Genomic DNA, 20,197 nt, shown 5'->3' on the forward strand with positions numbered 1-20,197 from the left:
CACTCAGATACATCCTTGCATGGAGTCAGGGATAGGTAGTTCAAAGTGAGGTACACCCTACACATAATAGGGACAGTAAGTGTAGACTTGAGTGAAGCAGTGCATATGGATTAGTACTCCTTTTATGAAGTACGGGCGGTGTCTACTGTTACTATTATCAGTATTCATTGTGTAATACCCCACCTTTCTGATTGACGTCAGTACTTTTCAGAGGGATTCAGAGGGACACAGCTAAAATATGTTTCACAATCTGGGACATCCCTGAATAGTAGTCACAGTTACTAGGTATGGCCTCTGCCCTAATCAGATATGACACTGTTTGTCCTGCTTTGATACTGTGTGGGGGTTGTAAAGTGCCTCTGTAACATTATTTGCTGCTTGCATGGCTGCTTCTCACATCACATTCATGTAATGCAATTCCACAACTATTACTGGTAACAGAACAAGCTTTTTGTTATGGCCTTCCTATTTTTCCTTTACATTCACTCATTGTAATGCATGATATATTTATTTCAGCACCAGGTTATTGTATATCTGCTGTGCTTAGTGGTACTTCATGCAGTATAGTGTGCCCAGGGTCTGGGGTTCGAGACTGATAGAGTTTTTTTATTTTGCTGATGAACAGAACAAGGGCCCTGACATGGAGTGACTAAGGCACTTTTAAGCAGTTGTAAGTGGGTTTGCGCGGGTTTGCGTGATGCTTAGCGATGCTAAGCTTAGCACACACATGCGCACACTCACTTAAACCCGCTTACTACTGCTTAAAAGTGCTTACTCCCACTAACCCCTGCGCTAATTTCTTTGAAAGAAAAGAAAATGGGGAGATAGGAAAGTGGTGAAAAAGGGGGCACAAAGAGGGAAAGACAGTAGGAAAACAAGCTCAGGATGTGCAGGAAGGGTGTAGGGAAGGTCCATAGCTGCCCATTTCTTTAACAGCAACAGCTGTGCATATGCAATGCATTTTGACCTAAATTTGAATCCTTCCACCCCTGGGAGATTGGTGACGACAACAAAGTATGTTGTACTCCCAATTATAATTATCAGTTTACATGTCCAGCAGACATGTGTACAAAATGGGCAGCTATGTATGGGGCATAATTTTTTTGTGGGTACAGATTGCCCTTTTTTTTTTTCAGGTGAGAGTGGAAAGTGAAGTAGGGGGAGTAGGTATTTTTGGGGAGGTAGGTTGGGGAAGTAAACAAACAAGACAAACAAGACGCATACAAGGGCGGAGTATGACACATGGGGTGGGTGAACACAATTGATGGGGACAGATGTTTGGAAATCGCAAGCCCACGAGCCCACAGATGGTAACAGTGGGACTGAGATCCCCACCCATGGGCAGTCCCCACTGAACCTTCTAAGACCCGAGGGTGGCTGTGCTGGGGGTTGCATAGGAGGGGCAGGCTCATCCGTGAGTCATGCCACTCTCGCCTCAAGCTGTCATAGGGGATCAGTGACTAAACGCTGGATCTCCCTATGCACCACAACCCGGACTGTTCGAAGGATGACAGGTGGCCCTTCTCCGCCCACGCTTGCAGGGGGGGTGAGCCCCATCCCCTGCAGCGCTTCCACCCAAAGGTGGCACAGGACCAACGGAGGAGGGTGGCCCGGGCTGGGCACTGGACATGCTGGTGCCAGGTGCAATCGCCAGCTGAGGAGGGACAGGTGGGTCCGCTGGGACCAGCCTTCCCATACGCTCTGTGATTAGGTGTGTTTAATTACAACATAGACAACAGCATTCCAGATTAGTTGTAACAGCATGCAGCAATATTCCCATTAACGTAACACACCAGGGTTACAACAGTTGAACAGCAAGCATAACACATGCATATATTGAACAACAGTGGAGATTACAACAGCATGAAGAGATGATTGGTGGCAACAGGCCACCAAGATTGTGGTGTTTGAACAGGGCACATGCATCAAAGAAAAAACAGATTTTTATTGAATAATAGGACATATGTCCCAACAAATGTTATGAGAATACACATACCCATTGAAGTGTGGAATTGCAATGTTAATGCACATTGAGTAGGGGGTAAACAGAAACATCCATTAACATATTATTAGTACCTTTACTCTACACTACATTCCTATTGACTGCAGGTGTATATCCCCTACATGTACTATTACACTTGACAACATGCATTAGATTGTGTAATGGGTTTGTCTAGTTCATTATATACCTGACATATATCTGACATAGTAACTGTCCAAGCTGCAGATGTTACTGCTACATACTTTTATTTTATTTGTATACTGATGTATCTACACATCTGGATGTATTCACGTGACATTTTCACTTAATTTTCTACAGAACCCTACATTTCATGTAGCACACTCGCATTTCTGGTGAACACCTTGACAAGCTACTCATGTGCCAGATTTACCTATGCATGACAGCCATTTAACAACTGTTGAGGACTGGTATATGCTTCACAGCTACTGGCACTTCCTTCATCCACTTTATATGGGACTGCAAAACTGTGGGTTGACAACACTTAATACAACAGTACTATTTCTCGAATGCAAGGGTACAACAACATTTGTAAGTAACTGACACAGACACACTCCAAGTATTAGACCTTTATTATTCACATTATACACTCTTTTCTACAGGCTCTCTCCTTTATTTGATATTACAGTACATACGGAAGACCTATTCAGGACATGTTATACCTTTATTGATAGGTTCCAACACTCTTTTTCAGGCTCACTTACTTATTTTATATGACAGTACATGCAGAGATAGTATTCCAGACTTATTCTACCTTTATTAATGGGTTACTACACTCTATTCCTGGCTCTCTGACTTTTGTTATATAACAGTACATGCAGAGAATTTATTCAGGGAATTAATGTTATATGCTTCGCAGCTACTGGCACTTCCTTCATCCACTCTATATGGGACTGCAGAACTGTGGGTTGACAGCACTTAATACAACAGTACTATTTATTGGATGCAAGGGTACAACAACATTTCTAAGTAACTGGCACAGACACACTCCAAGTATTAGACCTTTATTATTCACATTAAACACTCTTTTCTACAGCCTCTCCCCTTAATTTGATATTACAGTGCATACAGAAGACATATTCAGGACATATTATACCTTTATTGATAGGTTACAACACCCTTTTTCAGGCTTGCTCACATATATTATATGACAGTACATGCAGAGATAGTATTCCACACTTATTTTACATTGATTGCTGGGTTAGTGCACTCTATTACAACACTTTTGTCATGCTCTCTCACATATATTATATGGCAATACATGCAGAATTTTTACTAACCTGTCTGGTGGCGCAGCCTTAGCAGCCTATCTGTATAGGCTTGCTGATTCATAGCATGAACACCTGCAGCTGTGGAGTAAATGAAGGGATATTGAGACATACCTATCCATTATTTAGACTATATTAGCTTGTCTTACATACTGCATTCCATGGCTACCTACTTAGTAGTGGGGCATCATGCATCTGATGGGCCTCCTGGATCCACTGGTTCAGAAGGTCCTGCTTGTGTCTCTTCTGGTCTTTATGGTGGTGATGGACCTGCTCACCAGTCCTTGGGACACCTGTGGCACTGGTGAGTTCATGAGCCAACCAGTTCCAAGCCTCTGCCTTATACTCCGTTCCTTGGAACTGGCCCTGCAGGAGTCAAGTCTCATGCCGATGGACTAGGAGCCAGACCATGTATCTTGACTCCTCGATGCCCCAGCGTTGCGCTCTAAAGCGTGTTCCCTCTCTGGCACCAGACATTCTAACTGCAGATGAGAGCTACAATCAGTTGTGGCGAGTATTCCCGCCTATGCAGCTTAAATATGTCGCATTTCCCATACTTTTCTGTGATTGGCCATTTTCGAATATTCTTGGCTGACTGCAGACCTGCTTAGCAATGGTTAATCTAACATTTATTACTCTATATATGTGAACAGTGGATGTTTATCTGAAGCTGAAGCTGGCGTGGCTTAGTGCTTCAGTACTTTGATTATGGTGCACTGTGTCCTGGGTTCAAACCTTATCATTGCTTTTTATTTTACTACTATACAGACAGGTTAGGGGGTGTGGCTGTGTTTAAGCAACTTTGCTCTATGTTGCTCCACGTTGCCCGACAGTGCGCGGGTTGGAGCGGTGCTCACCTCTGCGCAAACCGATTGCGCTGGGTAAAGCTTGATTTAGCTATGGGCAACTACATTGCGCTGGGTAAAGCTTGATTTAGCTATGGGCAACTACATTGTGCTGGGTAAAGCTTGATTTAGCTATGGGCAACTACATTGCACTGGCTAAAGTGCAATTTAGCTATGGGCATCTACATTGCGCTGGGTAAAGTGCTGCTTAACTGCGGACAATTATATGTCAGGTTCCTTTATAACTTTACATTTTGTTCACTGATACATAGGCCATTTCAATACTTTTTAGTAAAAGTTTTATCATATCTGTCAGGACTTATTTCATATACTTATTTTGAACATAAAATAGGAAGGGGAGTGGTGGGACTCGAACCATGAATGCCTCCTCTTTGTGCGAACGCTCTACCACTACGCTATTACTATTTGGCGTAATGTGCATACACATTCGTTATTATGCTCTTCCATGTCGAGATTGCTAACTGCAGCTAAGCAATGGGCACACCCGCGCACACACGCATAAATACGGGCAGCTATATCGGGAATTAGAAAATAAGTAATTAATGTTTTACTTTTTATAACTGTGCTGGGGGTTTACAATGTCAGGGAGTGTGGTGTTGGGTACATGGACATTTCAGCGGACTTGCTCTTGTGTGTTGACATTTGGCATTTCACACACTTGCAGGGGCGTGGACCTTTACACTGCTCGGCAGTCGGACATGCCCCCTGCTTGCCTGCACGGTCCGTGTTAGACATGGGGAAGAGTCAGCGTGCCCTCATGAATATTCATGGGACGCTAACATCATACCGTTCAACTGCAGCCTCCGAGTAAGACTAATTTAGTCTTACACAGAGGATTTGTGAATCCGGGAGGTTGTTTAACCACAAGAAATTTCTCCTTTCTCCCAGGGCTATGCAATGTTGTAAATAGTATTTTTAGAGCTGTTGGTATATCTTGGACACAGTCAACCACATAGAGAAGGCAGGGGCCTGGGTCCCTTCAAAAAATGTCATTAAGTTATTTGCTGAAGTCAGTAATGTGCAGCTGCAATCATTTTCTTCAACATAAGGAGTTGTAATGAAAGATATGCCAGTGTGTAGAGATAGATGCATACAGACATATACATGGTTATTCCTATTAGTGTAAGACCCTCCCTCAGTTCTACATTTTGCACTGCAGAATTAATGAGCAATTCTGTCTGTGTCTCTGACATGCATTTACACACACACACACACACACACACACACACACACACACACACACACACACACACGCACACATATATATATATATATATATATATATATATATATATATATATACGTGAGTATACACAAAGACACAAACACACACACGTGTGGGCCCATATACACACACACACACACACACACACACACACACACACACACACACACACACACACATACACGACTTATATTTCTATATTTAATCTCGAGTAGTACTAGCCAACAATCTGGCATTCTCATTTATTTACAGCATTTGTCACTCATTGTTTGGATCCCCTATACTGACAACAAGACTTGAGGGTCTCTCCACTGCCCACTGCCTTGTTAAGGGGTAAAGGTTACAAGACAGATCCATGAGAGAGTCACACTGTTAGAACAGTACTACTTTTATTATGTACCCTCCATGTCCCCTGCTGCATATGCATTGACATTAATACAGGACATACATGCATGTCTCCATGAAAGTGAGCCATTGAAGATGTTTTTCAGTGCTTCTTCACTGGAATGCATGCTGTTACTAGTTCCTGTTCCCCACCAGTGGGCTGAAGGCAGTTCCAAGCACCATACCTTACCATGAAAGAGGAGAGCTGGCCACTCCCTTCTTTTGTCAAGCAACCAGCATCTAGGCCACTAATCAAACCCAGTTCATTAGCACTGCAGAAAGGAGGTTATACTGTGGTGTTTGATCTGATGTAGTGCTTAAATGTTCGTCAGCTGAAAGGTAAAGGAGGTATTCTGACTATTAATTGGTTAAAAACACAGTATGGCTGTTCAGATTATACACCATTCTTAAATAATTCAGATAAGAAAAATATTATGGAACTATCTAGATTAAATTGATAATATTTATGCTTTAAAGGGACCCAAAGATGCATTCCTTTCTCATCAAGGCAGAACACTGAGGTAAACTTTTCATTTAAATCACATTCTGGGGATATGTAATTCCCACTATTTCAAAATCATTAGCACTTAAAAAAAGGAAAATAATCTGGCTGGTTAAGAGAGGGAGAGATTATGTTTACGAAATTTCCTGCTTGTTATTGCTAACCACTTATTTTGATATAGGGTAAATAAGTAATTTTGCTAGTTGTAATGAATGCAGCATAATATTTTCTGCTGATGATTGCGTTTTATTTTCTGTTCAATCCATTCCCCTCATAGCAATAACACTTCCCTGCTGTCATGCTCAGGCAGTGTGTCTCCATATTGCTGGCTTGAAGCTAACATTTTTTTTAATAATCATAGCTTTTTTTCACATTTCATTTAATTTATGTTGGAAAAATGCCTCTATTATCTTCAGCCACTGTATTGTCAAACTGTTTCTCTTCATTCAGGATCCTATACCCCACAACCATACTTCACCAGTGCCTGAATAATTTTACTATCATCTTCCAGCTGTATACATTATTTTGTGATATTGCTCAGCCCTCCACCTCAATACTTCTAATATAAAACTTATGATAGATATTTATATAAGTGTCTCTGAACCTGCTTTACACTCACCTTCTTCTTCTCCTTTCGGCTTTTCCCAGTAGAGTTGCCACAGTGGAACATTGGTCTGCAGAAAGATTGGCAGTGGAGTTTTACAGTGTCTAGTTGCCAGTCTAGTGCCCAACCTTCCACAGAAGGCACACACACACACACACACACACACACACACACACACACACACACACACACACACACACACACACACACACACACACACACACACACACACACACTCACACCTAGGGCTAATCTAGCTTGTCCAATTCACCTACAGCATATCTTGGGAAGGTGGGAGGAAACCGGAGCACCCGGAGGAAACCCACGCGAATACAGGGAGGACATACAGACTCTGCACAGAAGGCACCCCAGCTGGGAATCGAACCAGAGAACCTCTTGCTGTGAGGTGACAATGCTAACCATTGCATGCTTTACACCCACCTCCTAACATCTTCTGCCCTACCTAGTTCCTGCCCTCAGCTCATTTTCTTTGAACTTCTAAGCACTCCTCACACGATTTATTTATCTATCTGACAAATCCACTAATACACATCTGCACATGCTCATTGGTCATCTACTAATGCATAAGAATCTTTTATACTGTAATAGTTTACTTTCATATGAATGTGATGTAATTAGAAAATCTGTGTATATTTGTTAATGTATATTATTTAATATCTGTTCATATAAATTACTGAAAGTATATTTAAAAATGTTTGCAATGTGTTGGAACTTTTCTCTCCAGGCTTCTGCTGAAAAAGTGTTTTTGACTAAAAAACTAATAAGCAAACCTGGTAAACAAAAGGAAAATAAAATAACAATAAATGTTTTCATATACATCAACATATGGATGAAACTGAAATCATCTCAATACGGGAAAACAATAGATAAATATGAGTAACATCACCATCACTAACAACATTTTCATTAACATTCCACACATTTTCATTAACATTCCAATACAAGGAATCCATTTAAGACCTATTGATACATTGTACATAAAGTGACATACGCTAGTCAAAGCAGTTGCTGTAAATTATAAATGCATGAAGTATATCACTGACATGACTGATAACAGGAAGTAAAAGCTCAACCATTTGTATATGGTAGGAAATAATTTCACACTGTAAAAAAAGCAGAATGAATATACAGGTCTATAAATCTTGTAATGCTCAATACAGCAAAACTCAGTTTATTTCAGAACATAACTAAGTTTGCGTGGTGAAATTTCCATGAAGAAAGCACAGATTTTATAAAAGAGTGATGTACTCTGAATTAAATGTATTCTATTTTAGTCAAGTGTTTAGCCACAAAAAGCTTTACCCATGATGAGACTACGTTTGACACCATTATCTTCCATTTGGATATATGGTATAGGGATATCCAACTGGAAAATGATACCAGTCAAATTTATCTTGCAATGCAATGCATCTTTTGAAATTTTCTAATAGATACAACCGTGTATGTGAGATAGATTTACATAACCAAGAAAATATGAAAGTTATCAGAACTAGAACTGAGTCTATAATTATTACACTTTGGTGAATCAGTTTTGCCATAGTGGCTAATTTGTGGGGAGTCGGGTAGGTATTATGAAGTAGCATGGACGTCTGATGTATGAACTTCATAAAGCGCAGGACTTCATAAATATTATTCCAGACTTTTCCCAGTTCAGGAAGGAATTTCTTTCTTTTACTAAAGACAACCAGTAGCTCAAGGATTACTGAGAATTTAGTATCGACTTTCATGCCTGTGTGTGTGTGTGTGTGTGTGTGTGTGTGTGTGTGTGTGTGTGTATTTAAGTTAAAGTTTCTTTTTCGAATACTCCAACTATGAAGAAATCACAAAGTTTGTAAAAATTTTGTAACTTTGTGTCTTACTAAGTTCAGTAATAGAGTGGCATAGGTCTTGAGGTTCCATGCACACAGTAATTCTGCTGTAGGGATGAAATCATTTCCTACAGTATATGATACAGGTATTTATCTAGTATCAGAATATTTATAGATCTGAGTGGTTTATTTTTCATAGCAACATTTGATTTGTCCATAGCTAGTTGAAACAGCATAAGCTTTGTGAGTGACCCTATTTTTTTTATTAGACTTTGGACATCAAAGATTAAAAGTTTAATAACTAGAGGGAGTTTAAAGAAGATATCCAATATTTTTCAATCGTAAATGAGGTGAGATACCAAAATTGTTAATAACTGATTTAATGACAACAATCCAGAAAAAGAGTATTGTGAGCACCAGAACTACAAAAGTCAGGTATACAAAAAAGTTTTACCACTACTGAAATGGTACCGAAAAGCCATCCTTTAGGTTTGGATTGGACAGATTATTTAATCTTACATGTGGATTATTATTATTGTTTAAAAAGATGGAAATTAATTTTTTATGTATTTAAAGGGTGGTTTGATGCTAACTCTGGCCTCTAGTCCTCCATATGATGATTGTTATGTACAGGGTTGTAGCTAGAAATCTACATTTTGTACTCAAACTTAATATTGTTGCCTCCACCACCCATATATAATTTTATAAAATACACTCAGCCCTCGAAATGCTACACCCAGATATATAGGACGTGGGCACGTTATTCTCAGCTGTTACCATTTATACCCATACAAGGTTATTTTTACAGACACATTCCTTTTACTCAAGCATTCTCTGCATACCCCTATACTGCAAATATTTGTTTGCACAGTTCTATAAATGGTTTGCTTTTTGAGTGCTGAATTTTCCAAGAGATGCTCAGAAAAAAATGAACTCATTTGAGTACACTTAGTATGCCTAGCTACACCCTTGGTGATATACCCTCCTGGAATAGTCAGGCAGATATAAACAAATGAGATACCCTGAAAAATAAAATAATAAAATGTTAGACTGTCTTCAAGTCATGTGTTTAATCCAACATTCTATATTTACAATACTTTATGAGGATTTACTACCCACCCCCAAAAAAGAGAGTCAATTAAGAGAGAGGTATTTGGGCAGAGCCTTTATGACTGTGAAACACAGCTGTAATTAAGGCTCACCAGTTACGTCCACATTAAGTTCTCCTTTTTTAAATATTTTATTAATCTTAATTTTGGAACTATTGACTACTTTAAAAATGCATGCACAATCACAGTTCCACAGAAATTATCTGTCAAAAAGTCAAACTAAAATGCATGCCCCTGACATGAAGATGAGACATTTTCAAATGCCAAGAAGTGCTATGATTCTTCAAATTAGCACATGACTTTCTGGGTATTTAGTGTTTAATGCAATGATTCACCTTTTGAATTCCACACTAAAAAATACAGACTAATTCAGACCAGCAAGTATTTTATTAATTAATGTGAGTGTGTGTGTGTGTGTGTGTGTGTGTGTGTGTGTGTGTGTGTGTGTGTGTGTGTGTGTCTGTGTGTGTGTGTGCCTTCTGTGGAAGGTTGGGCGCCGATTCTAACTCTATAGATTTGCTGTGTCAACTAATCACTTTCTGTAAGTTTTACTTCTGAAAGTCATTTAATGATTCCATTAAGAAATAAAATTGGGCAGCTCAGTGATGCAGAAATTAGCACTGCTGTTTCACAGTGCTTAGTTCTCTAGTTCTTGGCTCAGGCCTTCTGTGTATAGTCTGCAGAGACTTCCTATTTTCATGTGGGTTTTCACGGGGTGCTCTGAATTCCTCTCACATCCCAAAGATGTCCCATAGATGAACTGAGAATACTCAAAGCTGTCCATAGGTGAAGATGCCATGTGCTACAGTATGTGTGTTTCCTGCAACCATTAGTACCCATCCAAAATTAATTTCTGTGATTTGTGTACCTTAACAGCTATAGGCTTCTGCTCTCACATGACCTTAAATTAGACTAAATGAGTAAATGGAGAATTAATTAATGAATTAATAAATAGCATTTTGTTTGGTGTCAGAGGTTACAGCTACTGCAGGTATAGGTCATATATCTGAAAACAAACTAATCAAATGAATATAAGGTGACTCTAACAGTTAAAAAAATCTACAACTAGTTCATATAATGCAAATGCACAAAAAATGTACAAAAATACAATATACACAATTAACCATAGTATTTCTAGTAAGAGGCAACATCTCTCCACACATTTTTATAACTTTAACACACACACAAAAATAAAATAAAATAACCCTAACTGCAAACCTAACCTCAAACCTAAACCTAGCTTTATCTTATTTTTAAGCAGAAAGATCCCAAATATTACCTGTTGTTATAAGACATGAAAGGAAGATGGGTTTGTCTGAGACATGGTGCAGATGCATGTATTCTGAAAATGTCTTTCTACAAGGCAGTTTGTCTTAAAACTAGAAACTGTGAAGCCAGAGGTCAGTTTGCTCCTGACTTCAAGTTGAATGGCTGAAAAGCCAGAAGAAGTACAGTATGCCATAGTTCTACATATTGCAGAGGAATAAATGATGAACATATAAAGCATTCAACTTTTCAAGAAGAAAACACAGTATTGTAGTGAAACAGCAGCAGTTTTACAGTTACTGTTAGCCAAGAAAGAAAAAAAATCCAGCATATATTCATCATTTGGTCTTCATAAGAACACAAAATCTTGTTGAAAATGTTGAGGCCCATGTTACTGAATTCATGAAATGAGCCAAAGATTGAGTGTTTTCTGAATTATGTGACTCATTAGCATGCAATATAATTATGCATGGGATATGAAATGGTGAAATGAGCAATAAATTGTTATGAGAAGAAGACTTGATGTTGAATAGAGCAATAGGTGTATTCAGAGCAAGTGAAATTACTTCAACTCAAATAAAGTTACTAATGGAAGAGTTAGATGTTTGTAAATTTTGACATGAAAGCAAAGAAATACATTTATCAAAAAGGGAGATAAAGTGAACTATGAAAATTATGACAAGAGTCCTACTTTTAAGTTACAGAAGTGCATGAGGTGTGTTTAGGGCTATTGTAGAAGGAAATGGTCAGTTATATCAGAACTGCAGTAAAACAAATAATTTCACTAGAATATGTAAACATAAGAAATGAGTTTGTAACTAGTTCAAACCGCAGGTAGATCAGTGGAGCCATGAAAATGATTCTATTTATTTGGGGGCATAAGTACTGGAAAATGTATGGACCCTATCCCTATCTTTGCCCCTGCCCCTAACCCCAGTACTGTATCTTACCTTCTGAAAAAAAATCCTAACAGCACTAGTATTCAGAAAAATTATGTCTGATGATATTGGTAGGTTTTTTTTTTTCTTTCATTTCTTTATTTTTTATTAAAATAGCAATTGAAGGCTGGTTATCTTTATTCTGTGTATAACTTAATGTTGCAGTGTTAAGGATTTTTAGTTCTTGACATTAATATGTATCAATATTTTTGGGGATACTTTGCCAGGTGGTATTTTTTTTTTATCGGGATTAGCAACTATATCTATATCTGTATCTTTCTCTCTCTTTCTCTCTCTCTCTCTCTCTCTCTCTCTCCATCTCTCTCTCTCTCTCTCTATATATATATATATATAAATATATACACACATATATTTAGGTCTATGTCATACATATATGTAATGACATCAGCTTTTCAGAAAGTCAAACTGCATATAGTCGAAACCATTAGATCAACTTTGACTTTCCAAAAAGTCAAAGTGCTTGTACTGAGATTGTAGTACAGTGGGGATGAAGGATTTTGCCCTTTTCCCCAGTATAGTGCAATCTTAGAGTTGGTATAATTTGCAGGGGGTATGGGGGTGCAGGGCTTGACTCCTTGCAAAAATAGAGATTTTGGTTGTTTCCTACTTTTCGATTTTTCAGACAGTCAATCATATGGTCTCAACCATCTGTGGTTCAACTTTCTAAAACGTTGATGTTATGAGATATATTTATATCTCTCTCTCTCTCTCTCTCTAGATATATATATATATATATATATATATATATATATATATATATATACAGATACATAGAAATATATAAATATACATACGTATAAATATATATGTATATATGAATATATATATATATATATATATATATATATATATATATATACATACTTATAAACATACACACACACACACACACACACACACACACACACACACACACACACACACACACACACTCACATATATTGTATATACCCTTGTAGCCTAGGTTGAGAGGGTGCATTTCATGTACTAGATTTATAAATAAGTAAATAAAACTGATTTGTATGTACCATTTAGTGTGGAAACATACAGAAAATGCTTTTCTTCAAGGAAACTTCTGTATATGACCAAGCATTAAGCATATCAGCATCTATGGGACAATGAGTCTAAGGCACATTAGATTAATAGAAGGATATGCCTGAATGTGTTATTAATAAAATCCCTCTTAACTTTCCTAACAAATACACATTTTCAATGTGGCAGGGTGTCACTTAAAGTTGATAATAGTATTTTAAACAAAATTACTATAGAAAAAGTCACAAAAAAAGCCATATTGAGACACTGTGCAAATGGTAAAATGGCAAAAGGAACAGACTAGCAAGTACACCATGCAGGGTGCAAACTTCTTCTTCTTCTTTCGGCTTTTTTCCCGGTTAGGGGTCACCACAGCGGATCATTTGTCTGCTCATGATTGGCAGTGGAGTTTACGGTGTCGAGTTGCCAGCCTGGCACCCAACCTTCCACAGAAGGCACACACACGCAATCACTCATGACTAGGGCCAATTTAGAGTGTCCAATCCACCTACAGCATGTCTTTGGGATGTGTGCAAACATGGTTCAAAATATGTTTACTAAGAAGTGAATGCAGTAAAAGTGTGACAAAATGGAGTCAGACAGAGATTAGTTAAATAACCTATTGAACTGAGCGTTGTATAGTATAAATTGCACTAACAAAGAAATTCTTTCGATTACATCAGCAGTGGTAGGTGAACACGTAAAATGCAGATTCACAGAGGAGAGGCTTTGTCTACGATACATATGCAAGAGTATGAAAAATGATTCTTATGGCACTACTGGAAAAGTCAGAAGTATTACTAAAGACCTGCACAGGTCATATAAAGCTAACATGTGGAAGATAAGTTTAGATATGTAACACAAAGACATTATTGTTCATGAGAGATTAGATAAGGCAAAAAAAAAAAATTACTTTGTACTCTACTACTCTGTTGAGAAGTGGCAGGTGGCAGCCAAGGACAGTAACAAAGTTGTTGTAGATAAGAACTCAGCTTAGTTGCTGACAGACACCAAACACATCTGCACCAGACATGGGAACATTGAAGGCTAAGTGCTAATCACCGTCTACCTTTTCTTTCCATTAACTATATTTTCTTTCAATAAATTCAACAACACCTTTTATACTACACATTTGTACCCTTTGTCCTTCTTTCCAATCATAATGCCTGTTCTCTTCAATTGTTTAACACACTTTTCAATACTGCACTTCCTTGTTGTAAATGCAATATTTTTAACACACTCATTCAATGCAACAGCTTTTCCTGCTACTTGTAAATATGTAAATGCAACTCTTGTATCATGATCATTTATGTCACACATTTAGTTTTATACTGTCTCATATTTTATCTTGCACTCCTTCTTACCACTGTTTAACCTGGGCTGCGCCTGCACTTAGTCAGTCTTGATCAGTGCTCTACCCTAGTAACCAAAATATAATAAAATAAAATAAAATGAAGTGCAAATATGGAATTAATATGAAACCATCACCCAAAAGTGCACAATGCATTACACATTTAGACATAAGGTAGAAATGAAACTACAGGATCTGAAAAACATTAGGATATTGTCTAATGAGAAGTATAACAAAGTGGTTATACAACCCTAGTGCTAACGCATAATAACTATAAAAAAAACAGATGTTCATGCATGCAGACATTTAAAAGTGAAGATTAATCCTTTGCTAAAGCTAGTATAGTATCTGTTGTTGAGCACTGAACATGTATTTCAGTACCTAATGAGGGGAAGTAGTTCACAAAAGCTGACTTGGCACAAGCATATGAATAAATGGAAAAGCAGTCATTCTTGGAGTGTCTAACAGTTAATACTGTAGGTTCATAGGTGTGAACTAGGCTAATGGCCCTGGAACCTTCACAAGCCTAGCCCATAGAAGTGCCCTGGCATTGTGCCGCCCGACATGTAGCAGGAGAGACTTTCTTTATGTAATTTGTTTACAGTGAAATGCAAAATCAAAGTTCACTTTCAACTTATGCAGTAAATAAAAACACTTTTGCTTACAGTGTAATGCTATGTTTTCCAGTCCAGCTGTAAAGTTTATTAATGGAACACAATGATCATTGCAGTTCACAAGCCTGTTGTTGGAGCTTAGACCAAGGTACCTTGCAGTCCCTAGATATGTCCACCTAAATAGGTGTATGGTACGCCTCATATAAATCCATAAGACTTCCAGTGCTTCATCTGGTACGTATATAGCTTCATATGTTCAGAATACACCAAGGGTTTTCACTCTTGGCCTTGAATTCCCTCTCCCTGAATGGCAAATGTTCCTGATTACTGTGGCTAAATGTCCTACTTTTAAACGCAGCTTTTTCAGGTGATTCACATTTGGCTGTGCCATCACTGGATTGTATTACTACAATACAACGAATGTGCATGTCACCATCAAATTCTTACCATAATACATAGTATATCTATAGCATTTTTATATGAGAAACAGCTGCTATGCCATAATACATATAAAGAGTTATTCCAGTATAATTAACTGATGGAGGTGAACACCATTGTTACATTAGCCAAAGACTCAGCAATGTTGAGAAGAGATATTCTATGACAAAGAGGAAATACCTCGCTACTGAGTAGGCTTTCAGTGAATTAAAATATCACTTTTTAGGGAGACAGTTCACATTGCTCTTTGACCACTCCCCACTGCAGTGATTATATAGGCAAAAGGACTGTACTGCTAAACTTTGTACGATGTTCTTTTCCCTTCAGGATCTCAGATTTAAAGCTCTTTCGTGATTCTGGCTGCAGGCACCATAAGTGAAAATGGGCTAGCCCTGTCTACACCCCAACTGTTTGTTCTACACTGGGGAGTCATGTGATATGGTATCTGTGCCTAGACTGCTACCTTGGATGTTATCCAATACTTACACAATAACTGGGGGTAGTGTTTCTCATATGAAGTGGTTACCAAACGGACATACAGAAGATTCTCTGTCTCAGAAGGAGGTTGTTCTCTTAAGAACTGTTTGATAGCAACCTGCCTTCAGCAGCATATTATGAGTAATAGCAGTGAAGTCAGTTAAATTATAGATTCTTGTGGTGTTGACTAGTGGACACTCAGTTAAAACTCCTGGGTGTAGCAGTGTAACTGAATAGGTTAGAAAGAGCATTCTGACATCAGACAGGAATCCTGTTGCCCAATTATTCCTGGACAGGGTGTAGAAGGAGAATTTTGGCCTAAAGAAAGAACCCTGTTGTTGCCATTAACCTGGAGAAGCTGGACAGAACTGTCTTTGCAGACTGCTTGTATGATAATGTCTATAAAAGACAAACTATTACCTGACTTAGCAAAATATATTGTAGAAAAAAAAAACTGAAGCTTTGAAAAAACTAAGACTTAATGTGGACTGTGTGTCTTATTTTGGGTTTTCCCCTCAAGTTTGAAGTTGGAGAATTTCTGTTTTTTTTTCTGGTTTTGTAGAATAAACCTTGTATTAACTATACAATCTAGCTCCAAAGAGTGTTTTGATTGATAATACCAGCTACAGTTCTACAAATTAACATTTGTTGGCTTCTCCCATGATTAGAGCTCTTCACCTGTGCAGAAAAAATAGACAAAGCATGACCTATAAAACTTGTTAATGAATTCTATACTATACTCATAATTAAAATTAGAATACTGAAATACCATAGGGGAAGGCAAAAGTACAGTTGTGTACACTTACCATAAATGTAGATGTTTGAGTGTATTCACTGTTGCAGTCATTACATTTAGGTAATCTGCTGGCAAGTTGCCCTCAGTCGGCCTGATTAACAAAGTCTTGGGTCCTGCGTCAGTTGCTGTCCCTTTTTCCATGACATCAGGTCATCAGGGGTATAAAACATGCAGCTGATGCCATTACATCCGTTTTTCTTGCCCTAGATGTCAGGTGCCCCCCAAAGGGGAGCCAAAGATTTTAGGGTTACCACTTGTCCCACTTTGCGAGGGACAGTCCCTCTTTGGGCAGTTGTGTCCTGACAAAAAAAATTAAAAATGGAAAATGTCCTGAGATTCTAGGACATAATTATGTCCTATATTGTATGTAATAGTTGCATAACACAATTATTCTGTATCTAAAATACCTAAATGTAATGCTACAAGAATAAGCTATTATGTAGGCAAAAAAGTTAAGTTCTATCCTTTGTACTAACCGTGGGTATGTGTCGGCCTGTAAAATCTGATGTTTGTCCTGAAAATGTCCCACTTTGGCCATTTGAAAAGGTGGCAACCCTACAAATATTTAAGTAATTAAAAACACAAAAATATACCTCCAAACAAAAGCAAATACACCAAAAAGGCTTTTAAGCATAGTAAAGGAAAGTAGAGGTATAGTAAGAGAAAAACAGGGGGTTGGAGGGAGGGTAACCAAGACTGCAACAGTGAATACACTCGAACATCTACATTTATGGTAAGTGTACACAACTGTACTATGTTGTTTGTGTTTCACTGTTGCAGTCATTACATTTGGGTAGATTCCCAAAGCTGTGGTTGGAAGGATTGATTTATACAGCATTAAGACCAGCTATAAGGCCCTGCAGGACAGCAGTGGCAAAGCCAGCTCTGGATTTAGAGAAGAAAGGTAAATGGTAATGTTTTGTGAACGTATGAACTGAGGTCCAGGTAGCAACTTCTAGAATGTCTTTGATAGGAACACCTCTGAGAAAGGCTGTAGAAGTAGATGCAGCCCTGGTGGAATGAGATCTGATCTCCTGGGGGATAGCTTTACCATGTTGCATATAGCAGAAACAAATACAATGGCTTATCCATTTGGAAATAGTCTGCTTTGAAATAGCGTTTCCCTCTGCCCCTGCAGCAAATGCCACCAGTAGTTGTTCAGATTTTCTTAGAGATTTTGTCCTGTTTAAGTAAAATCTAAGTTGTCTGTGTACATCCAATGAATGCAGAATCTGCTCCCCCTTGTCCTGTGGATTGGGAAAGAAAATTGGTAAATGAATGGTCTGATTAAGAGCCACACTGGATACCACCTTAGGCATGAAGGATGGATTGGTCCTAAGAGACACCCTGTCTGCATGAAAAATAATGAAAGGCTCCACTGCCATAAGAGCCTGTAATTCAGAAATCCTTCTAGCTGAAGTGACTGCTAAAAGGAAAGCTGTTTTCCAGGAGAGAAATTTTAAGTCTGCATAGCAGCTGGCTCGAAAGGAGGTAGAGTGAGTTTTTCCAATACAAACTTGAGGTCCCAGGCAGGGGTTGGAGCTCTCCTGGGTGGTCTTAAGTTTTTGGCCCCTCTGAGATACTGCTTTAGCAGAGGATGAGAGAAGAGAGGAGGTTCTGTGTTATAATGAGCTGAAATAACTGAGGCATGGATTTTTATGGAAGAAAAGGACAGGCCCTTGTGAAGCATCTCGGTAAAGTATTGTAAAATCTGAGGAATATTGGGCACTGCTGTGCTTATCCCTTGTGATTGATTCCAGGCACAGAATCTTTTCCATTTGTCAGCATAAGAGTTTCTAGTACTAGACCTTCTTGCCTCCAAAATGACATCCATCACAGGTTTGCTGTGGGATGCTAAGGGTGAATTTAGGTGATTAGCCATGCTGCAAGATTCAAAGTTTGGATCTGAGTGTGCAGAATTTGGTTGTTCTGCTGAGACAGTAAGTAAGTAAGGTGTCTGAGGCAGGTGCCACGGTGGAAGGTGTGACACATTGCACAGGAGTGGGTACCAGTGTTGGTGAGGCCAGTCTGGAGCAATCAAAATCATTTTTGGTTTGTCCTGTTTGACTTTTAGTAGAACATTGGAGAGCAGAGGCAGAGGGGAAAAAGCATAGATGGATAGGTTTTTCCAGCTGAATGATAGAGCATCCACTTTCCAGGCTTATTTGTGATTAGTTCTTGTGCAGAATTTGTCCAACTGATAGTTCTGAGGTGAGGCAAAAAGATCTATGTCTGGACTCCCCCATTTGCATGTCAACATGTTGAAAATCCGTGGTTCCAGTTTCCATTTGTGTGGGTCCATGAGATTTCTACTTAGTTCGTCTGCCAGAGTATTCAGCTTTCCTGGCAGGAATTGAGCTTGTAGTTATTTTTGATAGGTCAAGGCCGTGTTCCACAATGCCATGGCTAGTCTGCAAAGTGGGTAGGAGTGTGTACCCCCCTGCTTGTTTATGTACCACATAATTGTGGTGTTGTCTGTCTTTATCAATTGTCCTGGATGAAGGTAGTCTCTGAAGGCTGTCAGTGCATTCTGTACAGCTAGCATCTCTTTTTGATTGATATAAAGGTGAATTTGATTTGGGCTCCATTTGCCCTGAATGCACTTCCCTGCCAGATGAGCCCCCCAGGCATAGTCTGATGCGTCTGTAGTTAGGGTTTGGGTGGCAGGGGGTGGAGTGAATGGCAGTCCCTTGTCTTGGTGGCAGGCCTCTGCCCACCATAGGAACTCTAGTTGCAGGCAAGGTATGATAAGAATCATTGTTTAAAGGCTATGACAATGTTGACTTCATACATTTTTTAAGTACCACTGAAGTTTCCTTATATGCAGTCTTGCATATGGAATTAGAAGAATGCAGGAGGCTATGAACCCCAAGGCTTGCAGAATTTTTCTTGCAGATAGCAGGGTTTTTGTGGCCACCTGTTTGAAGTAAGTTACCAAATGAATTTGCTTTTCTGGTGTAAGGTAAGCCATCTGGGCAGTTGCATTCAAATTTGCATCCAAGAATGTAAATTTTTGAGAGGGTACCAGTTGTGATTTCTTTTCATTCATGGTGTACCCTAGACAAGTTAGAACCCTTTTTACAAACGCCAGATGTTTTAGAAGAATGTCCCTGTTTTCTGCCTGAATTAGACAATCGTCCAGGTATGGATATATTTGAATATTTCTTTGCCTGCAAAATGCAATTACTGGAGCCAGGCACTTTGTGAAGACCCTGGGCACAGTAGATAAGTCAAAGGGCAGTGCAGAGAACTGGTAATGCAAGTAGCCTGCTTTGAAGCGGAGGTATCTTCTGCAAGATCCCCTGATTGGGATATGTAGGTAAGCCTCTTTTAAGTCTAGAGTTACCAACCAGGCATCTTTGCCTAGCATAGGAAGTAACTGTTGAAGAGTCAGCATCTTGAATTTTGGAATGCCCAGAAATGTATTTAGAGTAGATAAGTCCAGATTTGGACGCCA

Source organism: Protopterus annectens, chromosome 5.part1, assembly GCF_019279795.1.
Source record: "Protopterus annectens isolate FY-2018-M chromosome 5.part1, PAN1.0, whole genome shotgun sequence".
In the NCBI taxonomy this organism is placed as follows: domain Eukaryota; kingdom Metazoa; phylum Chordata; order Ceratodontiformes; family Protopteridae; genus Protopterus; species Protopterus annectens.